At 43.0% G+C, this 22,172-nt stretch overlaps 1 protein-coding gene across 1 annotated transcript in view; it reads right to left on the bottom strand.

Moving 5' to 3' along the window:
- LOC141161998 (cytohesin-3) overlaps positions 1-22,172 on the bottom strand; it is a 114,485-nt gene that overhangs the window by 72,294 nt on the left and 20,019 nt on the right. The gene's annotated exons all lie outside the window — the stretch shown is intronic.

Below are 22,172 nucleotides of genomic sequence, written 5' to 3'. Positions count from 1 at the left end.
ACGAGAAAAACTGAGCCACACCCTGAGCCACACCCATCGGTCCGTTTTTCTCTTATGTAAGAAAATGGGGTGTCTGATTGAGGCCTAAGATTGTATATGATACCGCAAGGCCATTTTGAGTGTATTTGTACATCAAGGGGCCCTGGCATGTGGCTGTAAAAAATAAGAGTATTCTTTAACAGCCAAAATAGAGGTGCAATAAAATACTGAATATTAACAGATACATAAAAAAGATAATAAAACTGTTCTCAGCAGCCGGTGAACTCCCTTGTGGTCAGGCATGTGGCTTCCACACCACACCCCATTATCATGCATTGGTAAAATGTATAAAACAATAAAGGGCTGTGTTCAATGACCCAGAGATGTGACGCTTATCATTACTTAACTGCACAACAGCTAAAACCCATAAAGAAATAACACGTCTGCAGCGGATCACACGTCTCAGCTCTTCTTCCTCTGCTCCAGTACTTTTATTACTCAGCTTCTCTGAATGACTCAAAATGTGCACTCATCTGAAAGTTCATACTACGCGACTAGACAATCCTATATCTGCATAAAGTTTCTACAGTGAATATTTCATTAAATACGAATGAGTAAATATTAATACTTGTATATTGGAGAAAACTGCATAAACAGCAATTCCCAAATCCATTAACGGAACCATTCTAGAAAAATTGCATTTACAACAAAACCGTATGGAATAACACAGTTTTACTGGTAGCAGGTATCAAAGAGGACCTACCACTTGCCATAAATAGGTAATACTGGTGTAAAAGCTGCCGTATACCACTGATGTGGTATATTTTTTGTTCCTGAGGTATGGCCCTTTCTTTCCTGTATAGAAGTCTAATCTTTTTAGACAACTGGGCGTTGTTCTGAAGACAGCTATAGAGAAGATCTGAGGAATATACCCATTTGGATAAAAAAAAAGACTAGCTTTACATCTAGGGGCTTTTGTGTTCATTTTTTTAAAAAATTGACAATGCTTTTTTTTTTTTTTTCTAGATCCCAATCTTTATTACAAATGAAAAATAGAAATCTTGCAATCTTCACACTGGCCACTGTTTTTTTTTTTTTTAAACTCTAACTTCCTGTTCTTTCATGAAATGCACATGTACATTAACAGCAATGATCAGACCCAGAGAATATCTTGTATTGACGCATCTAATGAGTGTGTGCAAAGTCATTGTGAAAGGGGGGGGGGCAGGGGAGCTGTGACATCACCTATTGTGATTGGTGGATCCTGTGTTATCAGCTGTGTATAGAGGCGTTACCCGTCATTATAATCCTGCCTCTGATAAGGAACCTGCTGCAAATTCTTCCTAAAAAGACAACGTAGGAGTCTAAAGATCCCCATGTACATTAGACTAATGTCGGCCAACCCACCAGTATCAAGGGGTTCAGCCAACACTCTAATGTGTCTGAAGGGGGTCGGACAACTGATTGTCGAGGGAGATATAGATCGCACATGCCCGATTTCAGAATGCCGGAGATAAGCCATCGGCATAGAAGTCTGTTTAGAGAACACTGGAACGCTTGGTGGAACAAGCACTCATGTATGGGAGAGTTACGCGAGATGGCTCTTGGCCAAACAATCACCCAATGTGTATGGGGACCTTATAATAGCCCTAGTGGCCAGCGTGAAAACTGCAAGAATACCAATTTATTTATCGTTTTGTTTTTTTAAACAATAGGTCAATTTCTGATGACATATTCTCTTTAAGTAATAAATGGAAGAAGAGGTGACAGATGGCCATTTTTAATTAGAAAATTTCCCAAGAAAAAATTCTTTGAGAGTTTGCACAGGTAACATTTAGAAAAATAAACCATACTCTTCCCTTTGGTTCCTTTGTAACGTCTTGGCTTAGTGACACGAAAAAAAATCGGAACAATAAAAAAAACAAAAAAAAAAAACATTATTCTCTTAGCACCCATTGGTCCAACCCAATTAGTACTGGACTGTCTGTTGTCTTCATCTGATTATTGGATCAGCATAGTGCTAATCCTTTACTGTACAGAGGTATTACATGGATCGTCCTTCTATGAGTTGTCCCGCTGATTGCTGAAGTCCCAGCAGATCCCCTCTAATCTGCCATCCAAGGGGTGGGTGCACATTTTCTTTGTACAGTTGGGCGGGTGACCATGGTGGTCCGAGTCTGCCAGAGTGACAGCTGATGGTCTGGAGTTAAGGGGGGGAGGGGGGAGCTCTTGATAGATTAAAAAAAAGTTGTTGTCATTCCACCGACCTCCATCACAGATCCCTGAAAAATTATTCACAAGCTTCACAAATTGTAAATGACAAGTAGTTCACTGAAAGGATGTGGGGTGGAAACCGGGGAAAAAATCCATCATGCCTCTGATTCAGTTATCTGCTTATAGTATTTCTAAAAAAAAGCAGATGATGAGCGCTCATTTGATAAAAAATAAGCAAACCTTGTGGGAGTATTGTCACAGCGCCAAAACAATCTGATACATTTGGAATCTCTTATGGAAAATTGTCTGTTCAGGTTGGAACGAAAAAGGGTGTTTTGCTTCCCAATATCCGCAGGAATACTTTTATCTGCTCAGGAAGCACTTAAGGCAAATCTGTCACCACAACCTGCATACATTATTAAATATCTCTCTTAGACCTCATGAGCCTAGTGTACTTACTCAGATAATCCAGGTCAGCATGGCTGTATAACACTTTATGAAAATATACTCAATCTCTGCCCACCTAGTTCCTCAGTGTCCCTCCTCCTTGTTGCTTTCTCACACAGCTCAGTGTAAGCTGCAGCTGTCAGTAAGGCTGGGTGGGTAAAGACTGAATACAATTGGGCTCATGAGCCATTTCTAGATCTGTTATTCTGGCATGAATTATCAAAGCAAGTCTAAGAGATCTGTATGGCAATATATGGAGTTTAAAAGGAGTTTTCTCACATCGCGGCTTCAGGAGTGCACTGCGCTGCTGCCTCTTTCCAGCTTACGGTTTCTTGATGCCAGTGTACTCCTGAAGTTTGACAGTCTGGACCACTGGCATGGTTGTGCCGCTGGGCCAAACTGCTCCCTCTCTGATGCTGCAAGCAGACATGGACTTTGCAGCATCAAAGGAGTGCTGTGGAATTTACAAGCTCTAATAAAAAGAGCTTCCAAGCACTCTGCATGCTTGGACACCCGTGCTAGACTGCAGCGGTGGCCAGTAACCTAGAAAATGAGCATTAAATAAAATGAAAAATACTGTCTTGTTGCTGAGAAGGATGAGGATTTTTAATAAAACGTAAATTGCAAGGTTGACTGATTTTTTATCCCTTTGCAATTTTTTTTTATTAGTGATGTTGAGATTAACCCTTTAAGATGATAGTATGGAGCAAGGAAAGATTTCTTCACTCATCTGGTTTTTATTTTAAGATATGAATGGATGGACAGAAACCTAAATAAAGGTCCATTTACAGGGGCCAATAATCGACAGACAAGGATTCATAACACCGATAGCAAAGCTGCCGAGCAGATTGGATTGTTCATTTGGTTCACACATTTTGATTGTCGGCAGCACATCACCCCTTGTAAACAGGAGAAGTGCGGCCGATAAATTGCAAGCTGTATGGAGACAAAACGATTGGGTTAACGATCGCTCTGACTCCATACAGTAGGCACAAACTGGCTCTTCTAAACAGGCCTTATTTTTACAAAATAAGATATTTTAGGGTTTTCAATAAAAGTTAGTAATTTTCTTTCTACTTTATAGCATAATAAAATTAGCGAATGACTGCAAGGGCTGAGGGGTAGACACAGAAACAGTAATCTGTCACATTGTATTTTTTCAGCCACTTTCAGTTTAGCTAATACAAGTTTGGCGGTTTGGCATACTCAATTCATCATGATTGTTGTGACAAAGTCACTGGCAAAGTACTGGAGGGGAGATATGCATCACTGAGGTTATTTGCTTCAGTGATATGAACCTAGGAAAATGCACCAGCACACTAAGTGTTGAGAGGGGTTAATCGGCCATGTTTTGGGCTAGGTTGATTGAACACCTGTAGAGTGAATGGCAGGTTGTTCAACATCTCCACCCCAAGGAGGAGTCTAGAGGCTAAATACGCAGACTTCTGGCTCATTCATTGTTGGGTGTGTCTGGAGATGTGAGCTCCAGAGCTGAACCTTTATATGTTGGTTCCTGAGCGGGCGGATCCCCGCAGCAACACGGACAGTGCCATACGTTATGTTTTCTCGCTAGGCCAGAAAGGTGTTTACTTTGCTAACTCTGCACTGGTTTATGCCGGATCTTTAATAAACCAGTGGAAGATTTAAAGAAACAGCGTTCCTGTGTCTACCTCTATATGCAGCAGAGTGCGCCAATCCACCGCACCGTCAAGATGATCGGTCCAAATAAATTGGCTGTATTCTGTCTGATCCTGATCCCAGGCATTTCCCTGCCCCCATCGAAAAAAAAAACAAACACATGTACATTTTTCCTGCAAAAGAAAAGCTTAGGAGAAAAAAAAATGCCATTAGCACTGTCACCCTAGCTGCGTTCTGTGCAATGACATATGTTTCCATAATGGAGTATAAATTGTGGATTATGACATCCCTTTGCCGCCTAGAGCTTCAATTAAAAGAATATAACAAATGCACAGGATGATGACCTAAAGTATAAGCCTCACCGAATCACACGATTAAATTACTGGGAATGTGCAATTGCTGTTTATGTGTCTGAGTTTCCTTCCTATTAAAGTCCCTGCTGGAAATCCACCCACGTGTGTTTTCAAAGCTGCTTCCCAGCCACAGAAATCCCTTCTCCATTTCCCACCAATGTGAGACCCAAGACTGGGACTGAGCGGCTCAGTGTGATGTCTGGGAAACAGCTCCGATTCGGATTCTCGGGAGATGCATTCTGCCCAGCGATGTGCAGATTTCACTGCCCGACAGTCCCCATATGCACCAGTCATGCATGTGACATATTCCACTGTATACTAGCATGACCATACTTATTTATCAGAGATTAAATGAACTGTTGCTAAATTATGAGTCTGGTTACATTCGTTTATTTGTTACATTTGCCGGGGCCCTAAATTTTTTATTTTTTTTTTTTTTTTTTTTTAAATATACTGCATTGGAAAGAGTAACTTGCCCCACTTTTCTATAAAAAGGACACGGGTGGGGAAAAAAAAAAAAGAAAATGTGTAGCACGATATAGATTTTTTCTGTAAAATAGAGTCAATGGCATAAGCCTGCCCACTGACTTCCATTGGAGCATCAAGAAATATAAATGCCAGTATCTAAAAAGTATGGCCTTCTTCCAGTGGGAAAAGCGATTGATGTCTAAGAAAGCAAGTCCCATGGGTTGCTTAAAGGGGTATTCCCATCTGCAAGATCTTATCCCAATATGCAGTAGGTGTAATAATAATATTAGCAAATACCTGCAATTAGAAATGTAGTATAGTTCTTCTGATTCATTATGTGGCTTACCCCATGTGCAGGGCATTACAGTAGCTTAGGTGTTCATGGTTACGACCACTAACAACTGCCACCATATGAGTGGTCATAACCATAGATACCTAAACTACTGCAATGCCCTGCACATGGGGTAAGCAACATAGAAAATCAGGAGAACTATACTACATTTCTATGTCGCTTACCCCATGTGTGGGGCATTAAAGTAGCTTAGGTGTTCATGGTTACAACCACTAACAACTACCTGTCACTATATGAGTGATCATAACCATAGATACCTAAGCTACTGCAATGCCGAGCACATTTGGTAAGCAACATAGCTAATCAGGGGAACTATACTACATTTCTAATTTGAGGTATTTGCTAATATTATTATTATACCTAACACATATTGGGAGAGGATCTTGCGAGTTGGGAATTCACCTTTAAGTCCCAAAAATCTGCTGTGACAATTTATGCGGTGGATGTTAGGCCAAAATATCCACAGCTCAGTCGGCAGGAGTATTTATCACGGCAGAATTTCCACAGCAGAAATGTCCTGTGTGCATGCACTGTGAAGCACAGGGATATTGCAAATGGCCCCCAAAATTCAACCGCCTCTAAAAGATGGAAAATATTTGTGCGGTTAATACATCTGGCCTCTAACATCTCAGATCAAATCCAACTGATTGCACCTCGTGTCATGTTGGTGATTGCAGTCATTACTTTTTATAATTGCATAAACTTGGGCTATTAAAATTATAAAATGTGCTGAGCCCAGACAGAGATCCCTTACAGGGAAAAGAAGCAGAGAGAGACAGACTGCCTGCAGGAATCACCGTCAGCCTGACCCCATAGTGAAGTCGCGGTGACATGCTTGGAGGTGACAGCGGGACTCTCCGAGCCATTCTGAAACTGAGAAACACAAAATGACAACTGAACTGACCGCTCTTCTCCAGTCACCCGGATGCAGCAAGGGGCAGAGATCTAGGATCGCTGTTACAATCATGAAATACTCAAAGTCTCTTCTCTGTTAATGTTCTTTTACACCACCGACTAGTGGGTAACATCAGGTAGAAGGCGGAGTACCCCATAGACCATGAATGATGGGAGCTGCAATGCACACGTTTGATCGGAGCTCCATTAAAACAGCGCTTAGGACACCTGTTCACATCCTATAGATACTACTACTATAACAGGTGTTATATTAAAGGAAATCGCTCACCCCACAAAATTATTTATATGTGCTAGCTTTTTTAAAGACGAGTCCAGCGATACTTTAACACGGCTGGTCTGTTCCTCTGTTACTCAGAAAGCAGAGTTAGAATTGATATGCAAATGAGGCTATGTCACGGGTGTGTCAGGTGTAACAGACAGTCACCCTGGATCCGGCTATAGAAGGTCACTGCGCTTGGCATTGCAGACGACTTCTTGATTCCCTCATCTCTGTAGTATAGTTATATCCTTTTCCTTTAGGACCCAGCAGGTACCTCCACCTTCTGCTGCTGATTGACACACCTTTGCTTGGTAGTTAAATAGTTTCAGTTTCTCCAGAGAGTCGCCAGTGATAGTTCTATGTACCTCTGTGTAGGCTTGGAGCACTAGCAGTTGGTTTCTTCTCTGGTGCCCTTGGAGTACAGTTGGTGTTATCTCTCTGGTGTCTGCTCAAGCTAAGTGTACCCCCTTTGTTTGTTTACCTTGTTGTCTTTAGTTTGTAGTGGGACTTGACTAGTGCTCACCTTGCCCCTCCCTATCTAGGGCCAAGCTCTAGGGACATTCAGGGCTTAGGTTCCTGCTAGGCGATAAGTGTGGAACCTATATAGGGACGATAGAGTAGGCAAGGTGATATTAGATCTGCCTAGGGGTCTCCATTGCCCCTTTCCCTAGTGTTTGGGCTTCCTCCCCCCTCTTCCCTTCATGTTGCACTTAATCTTTTCCTCACCTTGCGTGAGTGGCTAAAGGACTATGGTAGATCTGAAGCCTCTGTCAGTCCAGCGCAATTCCTCACCTAGCAGCGCTTCCTTCGGCATGACAAACAACTCCTTTGCCTGAAGTCACACAGTATCAAGCCTGTCAGTCAAGTAGAAGGTGATGGTGCTGGGGAGGGACGAAGGCTTCATATCTACCATAGTCCTTTAGCCTTATTTGCATATCAATTCAAACTGATTTCTCAGAAATGGAGGAATGGACTGGCGATGTAAAAGTATTGCTGAACTTGTCTTTGAAAAGGCAATAGGTGCATATATATAGATTGGGGGGTGAAATCCTGCTGACAGATTCCCATTAAGGCTCAGGCTACACCTATAGGAAACATTCTTGTAGATTACACTAGTAGACCGCATGACTTCTATATGCAATCTGGTTTGCAGAGAACATTATTTATGTATTAATCACTCTACAGCCTAAATATTCATCCAAACCTAGGTATAATTACCATCATTAGCAGCAATCAATGGCTTGTGATGAAGCCTGCGAGCTGAGTATTGGCTGACTACCTCGGTCAGTGTGTGATTCCCAGCTATATTACATGAGCTCATCTAATACTGCCCTTAATAGAGCGCATCATGTCCCCGCAGTGGTGTCATGGATAGGTGACATAACGGACATGACTCAACCATGCTTATTATAATCACTGCTAGCACCATTATTATAATTAACCCATTCTTAACATAGCACATTAATGACAAGGAGGTTGCTGGTCTCTGCTCAATACAAGAGGCGTGGGTGGAAAGTAGGAGAGCATCTCAATACGACCAACACTGACAAACATTCACGTGAAAAGGGGGAAAATGTCACTGTACACTGTTTATGTAGCAAAACCTAGAAATCACATAGGCGTCACCTGGAAAAAACAAGTGTAGCTCTGGAGACGTTTTAAAAGTCTGAAAACATGCCATACACCTTATAGAGGTGAGCAGAATGCTAGTTTAGACAGTCGTTAGTCCTCCTGACTTTTCACACACGTGTATGCTTGACTTGGCAGGGATCTGGGAACAGATTATGTCCCGTGAGAAGAAAGGATCAGGCATATTGAAATTCTAGTGCACGATCCTTCTTTTTCCTGATCATATAGTGTGTGCCTTCAGGATTCTGCGGTGCCAGCTATGGGCGGTCATGTGATCACAAGTATGTGATTTGCATACTTCCAGCCACATTCCAACTAGACGTGTCCAGTCTCGCTCAATTCACTTTTATTGAGCAAGGTTGCACACATCTAGTTGGCATGTGACCATATGTATGCAAATCTCATACTTTTGATCACATGACCGCCCAGAGCTGGCACTAGAGAATCCTAACAGCACACACACCATGAGCTGTGAGGATTCACAAGTCTGCAGTCACACAGAGTGAACCCTAAGCCTGGACAATCCCTTTAAGGCTCCTTTTTTGGGTAAGATATTCAGGCTACGCGTTTCGATACTGAATTACTGTTGTATCTCCATCAGGCCTAATACTATAAATCGGATATTTGGCTGGATGAAGATACCAGTTCAGTACCGAAATGTGTAGCCTGAATATCTTACAAATAGAGGAACCTTAACTACAACCTCTCTTCTTTGGATGGTCCTTATCAGTAGCGCTTGTGTCCTGCATTTTCTTCTAAATTATTGTGTATCCTCGTGCAGGAGATTTTAAGAACTCTCAGGCCCATGCTGTGAAGACTATCCGCTGTGTATCTGACAAGCGCTGCAAGTTACATTGCAAAAAGCAAAGGGTTAAATGTGCAGTTCTCCGCACGTTCTTCACAAGGATATGGGCAGAGGTAAAGACCGCTGTGAATATCACACGTCTGCAGAAAATATAGCACAGAGTAACAATGAAAAATAGGACCTCATAAGTAATAAGGGCATACCACTAAACATTAAGTAAGAGGGACCATAAGTGTTTAAAAAAAAACAGAATAAAGCGTAGTTAGAACACCATATGTTGACTAAAAAAGGTGAATACTTTATTAAAGACATATAAGTATAAATTACATGTGTGAACAGACATAACATGGGCATATGAGGCAACAGAGGGTAGATAGAGGCACAGCTGGTATCAAATTTACACTGGACCTATAATAGGTCGCATAGTCCAACCCATACAATCTATTGATCACAACAGAAGTGTGCAGGAAAAGTTATAGTAACATCAGGTCAAATATAGACAGTCCTCAAAAATCCTGCAACACACAAAAAATACAGGTATCACATGGATAAGGTTAAATAAGACATACTTAGTGAAGGTAAAAGGATAACCAGCAGTGCCAGGGGAAGCGTATTGAACAAGCATGACAGGTGACAGATGACCGCATGGTGAAAAGCTGCCCTGATCTGCCCCGACCAGTAATGCATCTCTGCTGGACGGGTTTGTATTGTTAGTGTCCACATTTCTACTGGATACGGGTGTATAGAGGTCAGTCTGCAGGAACTGTATTGAAGAACACATCCAGATTAAGAAGTGGGTTCGATGCTAGAACAACCTGTCCTCTGGGACCATCACTGACCTCAAGAGTTAAATGGAGCGGTGGTCACTACAGTCCATCCACTGTGTAAGGAACTGACGGAGATTGGCCATATAACCACCAGAACCCAATGACTTATCAGTTTTCTGTCCCTAATTCACTATAATGCTGGGATCACACATTTCTTTTTGATGCAAATTCTTCGCCAAATGTTACCTGTGCATTTCACTACCTGTCCTTCCTTTACATCTCCTTACAGAAAACGTCAAAGAAAAAAAACCACGATCAAAGAATCCCCATAAGAGTGAAAACCGTATAAAAATATCATCTTTATTAAATATCAATTAAAAAGTATCTATCCACATATTACAATAGGGCCAATCGTAAGATGGTGTGCAAATACAAAAACACATAAGGACACGCTACCCATCCAAGAGCATGTGTCAAAGGACAAAGTGTCTCATATAAATCTGATAACCACCACAGATCTAAATAACACAGTTGCATAAAAATATATCCCACTGCCCAAGTACCAACTGACAAACAGTCATAAATAGTAATTTCATAGTTAGGATAGTGGGTACCTGCAGGGATCAAAGAATGAACACACACGGTCTGTAGGTGGGCGCACGTCCACCCCTATGCGCGTTTCGGCGTACCTTCGTTTTACTTTGACATTTTGATGTTATTTAGCGATTATATCATGGGATACTTCAGTCCTAGTGCATCCATATATGTGGTGTAGTTAATTAATTATGATGCACATCTATTGGGTATTTAAAATATCTCCTTACAGAGGGTGACACAGGAGGCATCAGAGATGTCACTAAAGCCTGGATGGAAGGGATGGTTGCCAAAACTGCAGGACAGTTGTCTGCTGAAGAAACCTCCTGCGAGGGCTTGTTTTACTACAGCTACAATACATTGTTACATCTCAAAATGTCTCTGTAGCCCCCTATAGAGCTGTCATTACTACTTCGGCTGCTCAAAACAGAAGACAGGTTCCCATTAAAAGACAGCTCACCTTCTCGCAGCCATAAGGTTCACAGAAAATTACTTGTTTTACTGGTCAGATTGATGGCTGCTATACATTATGTTAATGCAGAAATATAATAAGTGCATCAGCAATCAATAAGTCAATGTAAAAGGGATTAATGATCTCTGAGGACTATGATTTGTTGCCTGTGCTGTCGGGGCAGCATGCTGCGTTTGAAAAAGGAGGTTATAATTTCACCGTACAATTGCTAAATGTACAACACGAGTCTTCAGTATAAGGTTTCTACTACTACATTGCAAAGTAGATAATGTGTGTAGCGTTAAACGACCGGTCAGTGGTCTTTTAACAGTTTTTTTTTTAAAGGGAATATGTCAGCAGGTTTTTGCTATGTAATCCGAGGACAGCATGAGGTAGGGGCAGAGACCACTGATTTCAGCGATGTGTCACTTATTAGGCTGTTGTTTCTAAACAATGAGTGTTGTATCACCAGGAGATTATCATTGCCTGGACTACAGATCTCATGAGCCCTAGTCCAACTCCACCCTCACCAAAAATAAGTATCTGTCAATACACAATGTACATAGAGAGCCTGGTGTGGGTGTGGTTAGCCCTGGTGTGGGTGGGGTTAGCTTTCTCAGCTCTGCTTCATGCTAAGTCTAGAAAATCTGATTGCATCACAACTGCTGCACCCACTAAACTAAGTGATACATCGCTGGATTCAGGGTCTCTTTCCCTACATCATGCTGCTCTCAGCAAAAACTTGGTGACAGATTCCCTTTAACACATACCAACCCCACTTCAGATGTGCACTGAACAATCAGTCATAGATCATTCAGTGCGCATAGACTACCATTGTTCTCGGCAGCACAGGTTTAAGCAGGATGATGCGCTGCCGAAAACAAATGATATTTCAAAGTGTAATTGCACCTTTAGACCTATTTTGCATAGTACAATTTTTAATTAAATTTTCTTTTTCAAGAGTTTTTTTCCACTATAGGCAGTCATAGCAGATAACTAGTTTACTATTGCTTCCTAAATAAGTGGCATCAGAGTCCTGGAGCCCAAGAGGGTCCAAAGGCTCCTCAATGCCAAACCAGATGTGGTTATTACTAGTTCTCTCCAAAAAAATGCAACTAATAACATGTGCTGCAGATATACAGTCTGGGCCTGATAATAATGATACTAATAATAATAAAAAAGGTCTCCTAATACAACCATTTGGCCCGCTCCACTACATACCTTGCACACTTGTCACTCGTTATCTGCTAGCTTGAGCAAACACGAGTTTTCCCCGACGCCTTCGCCACATAGAATGCTGATGTCGCTCTATGTGGCACACTTGTTGTTGGGCACACTGCCAATCCTAAACACTGGCCACAAGACCCCTTTGTACAAGTTGAGAAATGACTAACGGGTAACATTTATCGCAGATTGAATGGCCGCACAATACACCAAGCAGAGCTTCTCGTCTGCTTCGTCAATGCGGGATTAGCACATTCTGCCCTCCTCGTGTGCTCCGTCACACTGCTATAATATTCGCTAGTTTGCTGGGGAGATAATTAGCGCGTACAAAAGTTGTAATTACCACATTAGACAGTCACAATAGTTTTCCGTTGGCGGATATTACAGGAACACAGAAAAGAAACTAGGTGTGCAGGATCCCGCCTGGGCACTGATACTAATGCACTAATTACTTATGCTTAGTTCAGCGAGGACAGGACTGTGAGCAATGGGGACTAACTTTTTGTACCACAACTAATTTTAACTATCAGAGTCGCAATAGAATTCTAGTTCTCTTCCTTTCTGAAGAGACAATCTGTATATTTCCCAGGGGAGCATTGCAGCTTAAAAGTCTCCTCACCTTAACATGCCACTCTGAGCAAAAGTTACCCGTTGGATACCAGTCAGACACCCCTCACCCAGCCAAACCTGATGTCACACTTTGCACTCACGAGGGTCAGTATCCCAAAACACAGTGTCTGCAAATTGAGATTTTGGTTTTGGCTATTATCCTAAGTCATGTGACAAGGCTCGTTAAAAGGGTCAATACTGACTTTTAGGATTCCTACTTCCTATATATGGCACTAGAGTCCTAGTCCTCTTCCTCTCTGATGAGACAATTTGTATTACAGCTTAAAAGTCTCCTCACATTGACATGCTTAATATGTCACTCTCCACAAGGAGAAACGTTACCCCTTGGATAACTATCAGGGTCCAAAGAAATATGCTAAGGGCCTTTTCACATCACGTTTGTTTTTTGTTTGTTTTTTCTTTAAGGGTTAGCATGTAAGTTGGAAACGCTCCTGATGTACACACTAAACGTGTCCATAGGGCTCCATTGTTAGACAAATATCAAAAAAGTAACCAAAAATGGAATATATATTGTCAGCTGCCAGAGGGGGAAGGAGGCACATTCCGTCTAAAAAAGCAATAAAGAACATACATGGAAACAGAAATCGATGAAAATAGTATTTTTATGCTAGAAATATTGTGGATCATTTTAAATCCAGCTATTCACCAGGTTCTATGACTTTTATAATGAAAAAATAGTGGCATCTATTAGGTATTTATCTACAGCTACTTATTATTAGAACCACAGAACTATTATAGACAGTGACACTTCCTTAAGAAGGAAACATTTCGCTTAAGGCCCGGTTCAGATGGCAATAATTTCAAAAAGTATCACAGTCTCAAATCGGCAGGTCTCGTCAGATCCACACAACTTTAAATGGCCCATCAACGACTTGAATGGTGAGGGGCTGGCAAACCTCGGGAACCCATGCTAATCAGCACAGTCATTGAGATGAACAGTAGTATCAGACAGAGATGTTCGTAGAGTTACAACAATGTATTTATTTGTAAGGCATCTGTGTTGCCTGTAATGGCTTTTATTACAACTAGAAGGGTATTTAATGCGCCACAGGTTGTGCCCAGAGGCACCTTGGTCACCACCTAACCATCATTATTATCCCTTCTTTAGAACTGCCACATAATATGAATTCAGTCCTAATCTAGCAAAACCGCTCAGGTGTCCAAATATTCTCTAACAGACTAATAGGTTAAAATACTCGTAATCAAAAATAAAGATATATTACCACTGTTCATAAAGAACACGGATCACTCCTTTGTCTACTAAGAGGCTCTGTCACGAGTAATTTCACTTTTTAGAAAAGAAAGCTTTTAAAGAGGATCATATAAACTGGAGTTTGTGTGCATGGCTCGAGGTACAACATGACGACCGCCTAGCGAGCGCATCATCGAAGTACTTAAATCACCAACTTCTGTGCCTTGCAGCTATCCAGTTTCAAGGCTTTTCCTGCAGAATGGAGCGTCCAGGGCAGCGGGTAAAGCCTCCCTCCAAGCTGCAGTCGTAGATCGGATTTCCTCATGTAGGCCTCCACCCGCCTGTGCAACATTTGTTTAATAACCAGCGACACATGTCTTTAAAGTTCCTCCACATTCTTCTGGCATCAGGAACGAATACATCAAAACACAATATTGTATACACATGTGAAAATATGAACAGTACATGACGGGGTGGAACCACTCCCTATACTCCACCAAAAGCGCTGCAACCATTTTCAGCATTGCTCTACGGATTCATCCCTGTATGTTATTATAGTAAATCGATTTGGAGATTTAAAAAAAAAAAATTCCCAATTCGCATAAGTCCCCCTATGTTAAGGAAGCTACCCTCTAAAGTCAATGTCCGACCCTCAAACGAGGCAAGAAATAAATGCAAAGCCACAAACACACACTTCTAGAGAAGCCAACTCTTCTAGGTGGTACTTGGAAGTGTCTTTCCTTCTGTGAAAGCTAATTTACATATTTTTCTCCCATGGTGCATTGCCTGTCAGACTCTGTCAACGGGTCTTTTCCATGTAACCTGAGGGCAGCATGAGGTAGGGGCTGAGACACTGATTTCAGCGATGTGTCACTTATTAGGATGTGTGCTGATGTTTCAATACAATCAGTGCAGGACTAGCTGCCCTGTGCCTCCTGGTCCAACTGCACCCCCAGCACTGATTAGCAGCTTACGGTCAATATACAATGTACATAGAAAGCTGTGGTGTGGGCAGCTTTCTGAGCTCTGCTCCACTTACAGCAGAGAAATCTCAGATCGCATCACAACTGCAGCACCCATAAGTGATACATTACTGAAATCAGAGTCTATTTCTGTCACGGGTGTGTCAGGTGTGACAGACCGTCTTCTGGATCCTGCTGTAGAAGGTCACTGCACTTGGCTTTGCAGACACCCTCTTGGTCCTTTCACCATCCTTCCCTCTTTAGGACCCAGCGGTGAGCTATTCTTTCTGCTGCTAATTAACACACCCTTGCTGGACCTTTAAATAACACCCAGGCTCTCCAGAGAATCGCTGGTGATACAAGCGTTTTCCTCTGTTCAGGCCTGGAGTTCTAACGGTCGGCTAGTTTCTTCTTGGAGTTCCTTTGTGACCGTTGTATCCCATTGTCTGTTTTCCTTGTTTGTCTTTAGTTGCAGTGGGGGCTGACTAGTGCTCATCCCATCCCCTCCCTACCTAGGGCCTAGCTCTAGGGTCAGTAGGGATTAGGTATCCTGCTCGGCGATAGGTGAGGAACCCGTTTAGGGACAGTAGGGGAGCCAGGGTGTTGTAAGATCTGCCTAGGGGTCTCCACTCCTTCTTTCCCTAGTTGCTGGGCTTTCCCCCCTTTTCCCCTGGTCGTATGCTGGGTCCCATACCTAGCATGACAATTTTTCTGAGATTAGACAGCAAAAACCTGCTGACAGATTCCCTTTAAAAAAGAACTGGTGCTTCCCCCACATTGCAGAAAAGGAATACATTTTGCACATGTAATAAATATGCCAATATACATCAAAGCACCAGCAGTACAGAGGCCTGTGTCTGGGGTACAATGCTTTCAATGCTTTTTGTTTTTCCCTGACCAAAAAAAAAACTCCTTTCCAAAGAGTGTGTTAGATTGTGTGGGGGAAGCATTTTGTCCTTCCCATGCAGTAAACATAACATAAGGCCGGCTTTGTAGGCTTTGTAGTCCTGCGCTCCTAGCAACTGACGGGCAGCCTGACCTTTCACAAATGACTGCAGGAAAACAGAAAGTCGCCGAGGTATTACTGTCACTTACCACGTACACACATTACTGTATTTCATTACATATTTGGCACGCCTTTTCTTAAGGTCCATTCCCACTGTAAGGTTATTGGGAACACTAATGTCACACTAATCATGCAGTGTAAACAGGCTGCGGATCGCCTGACGAATCAGCAAAACGCTGTGCTGTCAAAAGCGCATCCTTCTCGACAGCACGTCTTCTTGTGTAAACAGGAGTAATGAGAGCAATGACAGCCTATGTGCACTGTATTAGATCGTCCAGCACGCCCTGGTAGTCAGATCGGCGTGTGTACGCAGGCTAATAAATGACCGCCAACCAGCAAACACTTGGGGGATTTGCAGCCTTTTTGTGTCCCGTGTTGACTCTTGGTTAGGAGTGGTTTCGCGATAAATGGTAGCAGGCTATGCTGGCACACATTATAAAAAGAGAACCAAAATAATCACACCAGTAAAAATACCAAACTAACCAAAAGAACAAATGAGAAATGGATCGGACGTGAAGCCTTGGTTGACTACGGGCGTTCTCGACTTTCTCCAGCTCACCTCGTGCACGCTGACCATGGATGATTCATGACATTGAGATGTTGGCCTACAGCTGCACAAAGTCTAATTTAGGATTAACACTGTACACTTAGATAAAAACCTCACAAACATGCCAAGAGCTGGCTCTACTTAGTGGCAGGAGAATGCCAGCTGGTTTTTAGGATTTCACTTGCATACTCCCCTCCAATTTATTCGCTATCTAATGCAATGGTTATCAATCTAATTACTGTAGTCATTCGTTATTGCATGGTGGGATCTGCCAACAACCTCATACAATGTCTGACAGATCACCATCTAAAGGCTGCCACCGAGGTAAGGGCTGGAGAGGGACAACAATCCAACAGGTGGAATTTTTCATGTCTGACCATACTGATTAGCTGATGGCATCTAAAAGGCCCCCATACGCCTTAGATAACACTTGGCCACAGACAGCTATGACGACAAAAGCACACTCGTCTGTGCGCTCTGTGAGTATCTACCTGCATAGCAAAAGGATCAGGTGAAAAAATTAAAACCACCGGAGTCAACAGGCCCTATACACATTAGATGACTAGCTGAACTTATCAAAATTGAATGCCTTATCCGGGTATTGGGTCTTAAAGTGGTATTCCAATGTCCAAGATGCTATCCCAATATGTAATACGTGTCATAATAATAATATTAGCAAATGCCTCTAATTAGAAATGTGGTATAGTTCTTCTGATAAACTATGTCACTTAGGTATCCATGGTTAAGACCACTCATGTAGTGACAGTTAGTTAGTTGTTAGTGGTTGTAACCATGGATATCTAAGCTACTGAAATGTCCTGCACATGGGGTAAGCAACATAGTGAATCTGAAGAACTATACTACATTTCTAATTGAAGGTATTTGCTGATGATATTCATACTACACCTACTACATATTGGGATAGGATCTTGGAGATGGGAATACCCCTTTAAGTCTATGGTCAGTTTGTGGCTAAAACAACACAGATTTGCTGCGCAAAGTTTATGCAGATAATCTGCAGAAATCATAGAAACGTTGATGCAGCTGCAATAAAGAACTGAGATAAAAGGATGAGCTTTTAAGGGATTTCCCAATAATCGCTACATTTATTCTTGTACAGAGATAAATGCAGGGACTGTCCGGCTTACTGTAATGTGTTTATTTCCTTTGTATTGCTCAGCCGAAGACAGATCCACAAACGACAACTTGATCGCCCTTTGCTAAAAAGTGCATTCAGCTGAGCCAAGAATTGGTAAAGAGTGTTCATAAGAACTCGCTCCCGATTATTGGCCTGTGTGAACATGTCAGCGATGACCTGACTAATTAGCAAACCCATTGTGTTCGGATTGTTTATGCACAAAATCGCCATTATAAGCAGCACATCGGATGCTGCTTGGGTACAGGACAATCATTCCATAAGCCAGGAAACAAAAGGCAAATGACTAGTCGACCGACTCTCGTAAGGACCGAGGTCACCAGTCTAAATGCACATCAAATGTAGTAATGCATACGTCAAAAGGAATGCAAAAAAATAACTTGTAAACTCCCCTGGCACCATTCTCGTCCAGTCCGTGTCCAATCATCCCCCTTCAGCTTTCTGGAGACGTCCATAGGTACAGTAGCCTTTGCTACCGGCTTTATGGGAAGAGCGGACACACTGATAATCTCACATGATAAGACGGCGTTTACAATAGGAAGATAGGTGTTATCTCGGTCTCTTTGAAGTTGTGTTTTTCCAATTAACAATCCTCCCCTGCAGGATGAATACTAGATTACCTTCTCTTAAAGGGGTTTTTCTTGGTTGTTTTTTAAAAAGAGCTAAAAATAAATAAAATAATGAAACAATCATTACTTATTCAATCCCCCCTTCCCCCGACAGGTACAGTAAATGCCATCTCTTCAGTGGTCAGTGCAACAATGACACCACATCATTCAGGGGAACAATGACATCACATGAATGACAGGACTGGTGGGAGCACCAGAGAGACGTCATCCCCTATAAAAGTAAAGTAATGGCCATTTCATTCATTTTATATCAATCCTAATTTTTGTCCTTTTTTGAAAAATCCCAGAAACCCTTTTAATGTGTTCATGCTTGTAATGATAAGAGTTATTTGTTTTATTTTGGTCATATGGAAAGAAATAATAATATACTTCTATGTACTGAATATTCTCAAAGTGATCGGTCCTGATGTCACACATGAGGGTTGTTTCAAGGCGATCTCCAGGACTTAAACATTAATGGTCCATTTTTAAGACAGACCATCAATTAATATTTTATCACCGGAGGTCTGACCTCTGAGATATCTTCTATGAAGCACAGCTGAGCTGAGAGGGGTGGGCAGTCTTGGGCTACGTTCACACATTTTTCTGCAGCTAAAACCTTCACTCTTAACAGTATAAATACTGCATATAAGGCTAGGGTCACACAACCGTATCTGCTCTCATTCTTGAAAACCGGTGTGATAAGGGCGAGCAGGCTCCGATCCAAGGGCGAGCAGGCTCCGATCCAAGGGCGAGCAGGCTCCGATCCAAGGGCGAGCAGGCTCCGATCCAAGGGCGAGCAGGCTCCGATCCAAGGGCGAGCAGGCTCCGATCCAAGGGCGAGCAGGCTCCGATCCAAGGGCGAGCAGGCTCCGATCCAAGGGCGAGCAGGCTCCGATCCAAGGGCGAGCAGACTCCGATCCAAGGGCGAGCAGACTCCGATCCAAGGGCGAGCAGACTCCGATCCAAGGGCGAGCAGACTCCGATCCAAGGGCGAGCAGACTCCGATCCAAGGGCGAGCAGACTCCGATCCAAGGGCGAGCAGACTCCGATCCAAGGGCGAGCAGACTCCGATCCAAGGGCGAGCAGACTCCGATCCAAGGGCGAGCAGACTCCGATCCAAGGGCGAGCAGACTCCGATCCAAGGGCGAGCAGACTCCGATCCAAGGGCGAGCAGACTCCGATCCAAGGGCGAGCAGACCGTCGGCCGGCGGCTTATCTCCAAGAGAAGAATACATTTGGCAGTCCGAAATTTAACATACCCGACTGACATATCTCCAGACTATCGGTCAGCCAGTACCCATACACAGACCGTTGGCCAAACCATTTTATATCAGTGGGTTTGGCTGGCATTAGTGTAATGTGTATGGGGGCCTTAACACCATTTTGTCATTCATTAGATGTACCCAGGTAAACTTCTACTACAGACGATCACCTAGAGTAGCGTAGAGCTGATTGTGGCATTTAATGCATATTCCCCGGTGCTTCATTCTTTGCATACTTTGCCTGGACAAATGTAGAAAAACATGGCCGAGTACATAAATCTGGATCCCAGAATACAGGCAGCTTTTTTTAACTTAACATGAGCAAATGAAGTTCACTGCAGGAATGTAACTTTCTGTGAAGAGAAAAGGAAAGGGAAAAAAACTTTCTAAAAACTTGTCAAAACATTCTTCAGAAGTCCAGAGCTAAAGCCTCCGCAATGTCCCAGCATGAAGTCAAAAATTATAACCAAAGCCATATGCAGCACAGACTGCCCAGGGACGAGCCAAATCCGCCCACGGGCCTTTCAATCGCAAAAGCTGTAAGCACATAAGAAGAATATAAGAACGTACATCAGTCCATGTATTGCAGATAGAGGATGCGCACAAGTCAGGATTCCCACTGATTGGGGCATTTCTTCTAAAACTGAGCCAAAAAGCACAATTGTGCCAGTTAATGGCTGGTAGCAGTACCCTGCAGGGCACGGGTCAACTACCTGCGGCACTCCAGATCTTGTGAAACTACAACTCCTGACCACTGCCTGACAGCTGCAGGCTGAGAGTTGTAGTTTAACTTCAGATGGCGTGCTGCAGGTTGCTGCCATCTCACCCTACTTCCCCATACAGAAAAATGCTTAAAGGGTTTGTCCAGCCTTAGGCTACAAGTCTGCGGGCACGCTATGTGACTGAAGACTTAGGACTCTTCACATCGAACGCACTGAACGCTGTGAGGATTCTCCGGTGCTGGGAGTGGGCAGTCATGTGATCACAAGTATGTGATTTGCATACATCCGGCCACATTCCGACTAGACATGTCCATCTTAGCTCAATACACCCACACTGAGTGAGGCACACGTCTAGTCGGCAAGTGACTACATGTATGCAAATGCAAGCATGCAGTCACGCGCCCGATGCCAGAGAATCCTCACAGAGCACAATGTGAAGATTCACAAGTCTGTGGTCACTTAATGTGACTACACACTTGTATCCTAAGGCTGGACAACACCTTTAATTTTTCTTGTATTCTCTATGAGAGAATCGCTGCCAGATGAATCTCCAGAGAGAAGAAAGGGATCAGCCGCTGAAATTCAACAGGCTGGATCGTTCTCCTACCCAACATCATCTGTCGGGGGCAGAGATGGAAGGTCCCAATACATATTAGACTATTGGCTAGTTTGGCCTACTTTAGTCTAATGTGTATTGTGGCCTTAACATTATCGTGTAGCAATTTAATAGGTGTAAATTGCCAAACCCAAAAAAAAAAAAATCCTTTTTGTCCTTAGTTTATATGGACATAACCCACATCCATCCCAGTTACATCACTCTCTGACTACCATTTTGGGTCAAACAATCTGATGGTGCACCAGGAGGGCGCCGAGCAACAGCTTCAATACAAGGCCATACAACAGCCTGGCATGCGTTTTGAATATGCAGAAGGGAATAAGTCATTTTTTCCATCACCTGTGGAATAAAGGAATGGGCATGTTGAAATGCAACATGTCCAATACTTCTTTTCCCCAACCTCTGCGATGGGGGGGAAAGAGTTGTTACACCCATACATGTGATATTGGTGGTCAGTTCTCCCAAAGTTAGCCAATTAGGCTATGTGCCCACGTTGCGGACCTGAAGCATATTTTTTACGCTTCTCCCTGGCGGGAAAATCGCATGCGGATATTACATGCGGTTTTCCCGCCAGGTAGAAGCGTTTGTGAGGCGTCTTTGCATGCATTTCCACATGCGGGTTATCAAGCACTTCTCCAAGCATCACTTGGAAAAGTGCTTGACAACTTGTTCATAATGGTAAAAAATAAAAAAATAAACTTTATACTCACCTTCTGATGCATTCTCTGCCCCGTCCGGAGGCTTGAGCGGCTCACGCTGTTGTGTGCAGGACCTGCGGTGACGTCATTGAGTCATGTGGTGGGTCACATGACTCAATGACGTGGCAGGTCCTTCAGACAACAGCGCGACGGAGGGAAAACATCAGAAGATAAGTATAAACTTTATTTTATTCTTTTTTTTACAGGTTCTTTGGTACCCAGGTCTGGATGAGAGTCTCCTCTCATCCAGACTTGGGTACCATCCGCACATTGATTCCGCTGCGCTTCCGCAAAATTAATGAACATGCTGCAGATTTTTGACAAAGGCAATTCTGCTTGCGGAAACGCAAAATTAATTGACATGCTGCGGATTTTTGAACGCAGCATAAACGCTGCGGAAAAATCCGCAGCATGTGCATAGAACTTGCGGAATCCCATTGGGGACCATGGGGTGCGGATTACCAAGCGTTACACAAGCGTTTCCGCTGCGGAAATTCCGCATCAAAAACGCTTGAAAAACGCTACGTGGGCACGCAGCCTTAGGCTGTGTGCCCACGTAGCGTTTTTCAAGCGTATATGCTGCGGAATTTCCGCAGCGTAAACGCTTGAAAAACG

This window comes from Phyllobates terribilis, unplaced genomic scaffold (assembly GCF_046119375.1).
Source record: "Phyllobates terribilis strain yellow unplaced genomic scaffold, ASM4611937v1 Scaffold_9__5_contigs__length_417890890, whole genome shotgun sequence".
Taxonomy (NCBI): Eukaryota; Metazoa; Chordata; class Amphibia; order Anura; family Dendrobatidae; genus Phyllobates; species Phyllobates terribilis.
This window is presented reverse-complemented; position numbering and strand designations above follow the sequence as displayed.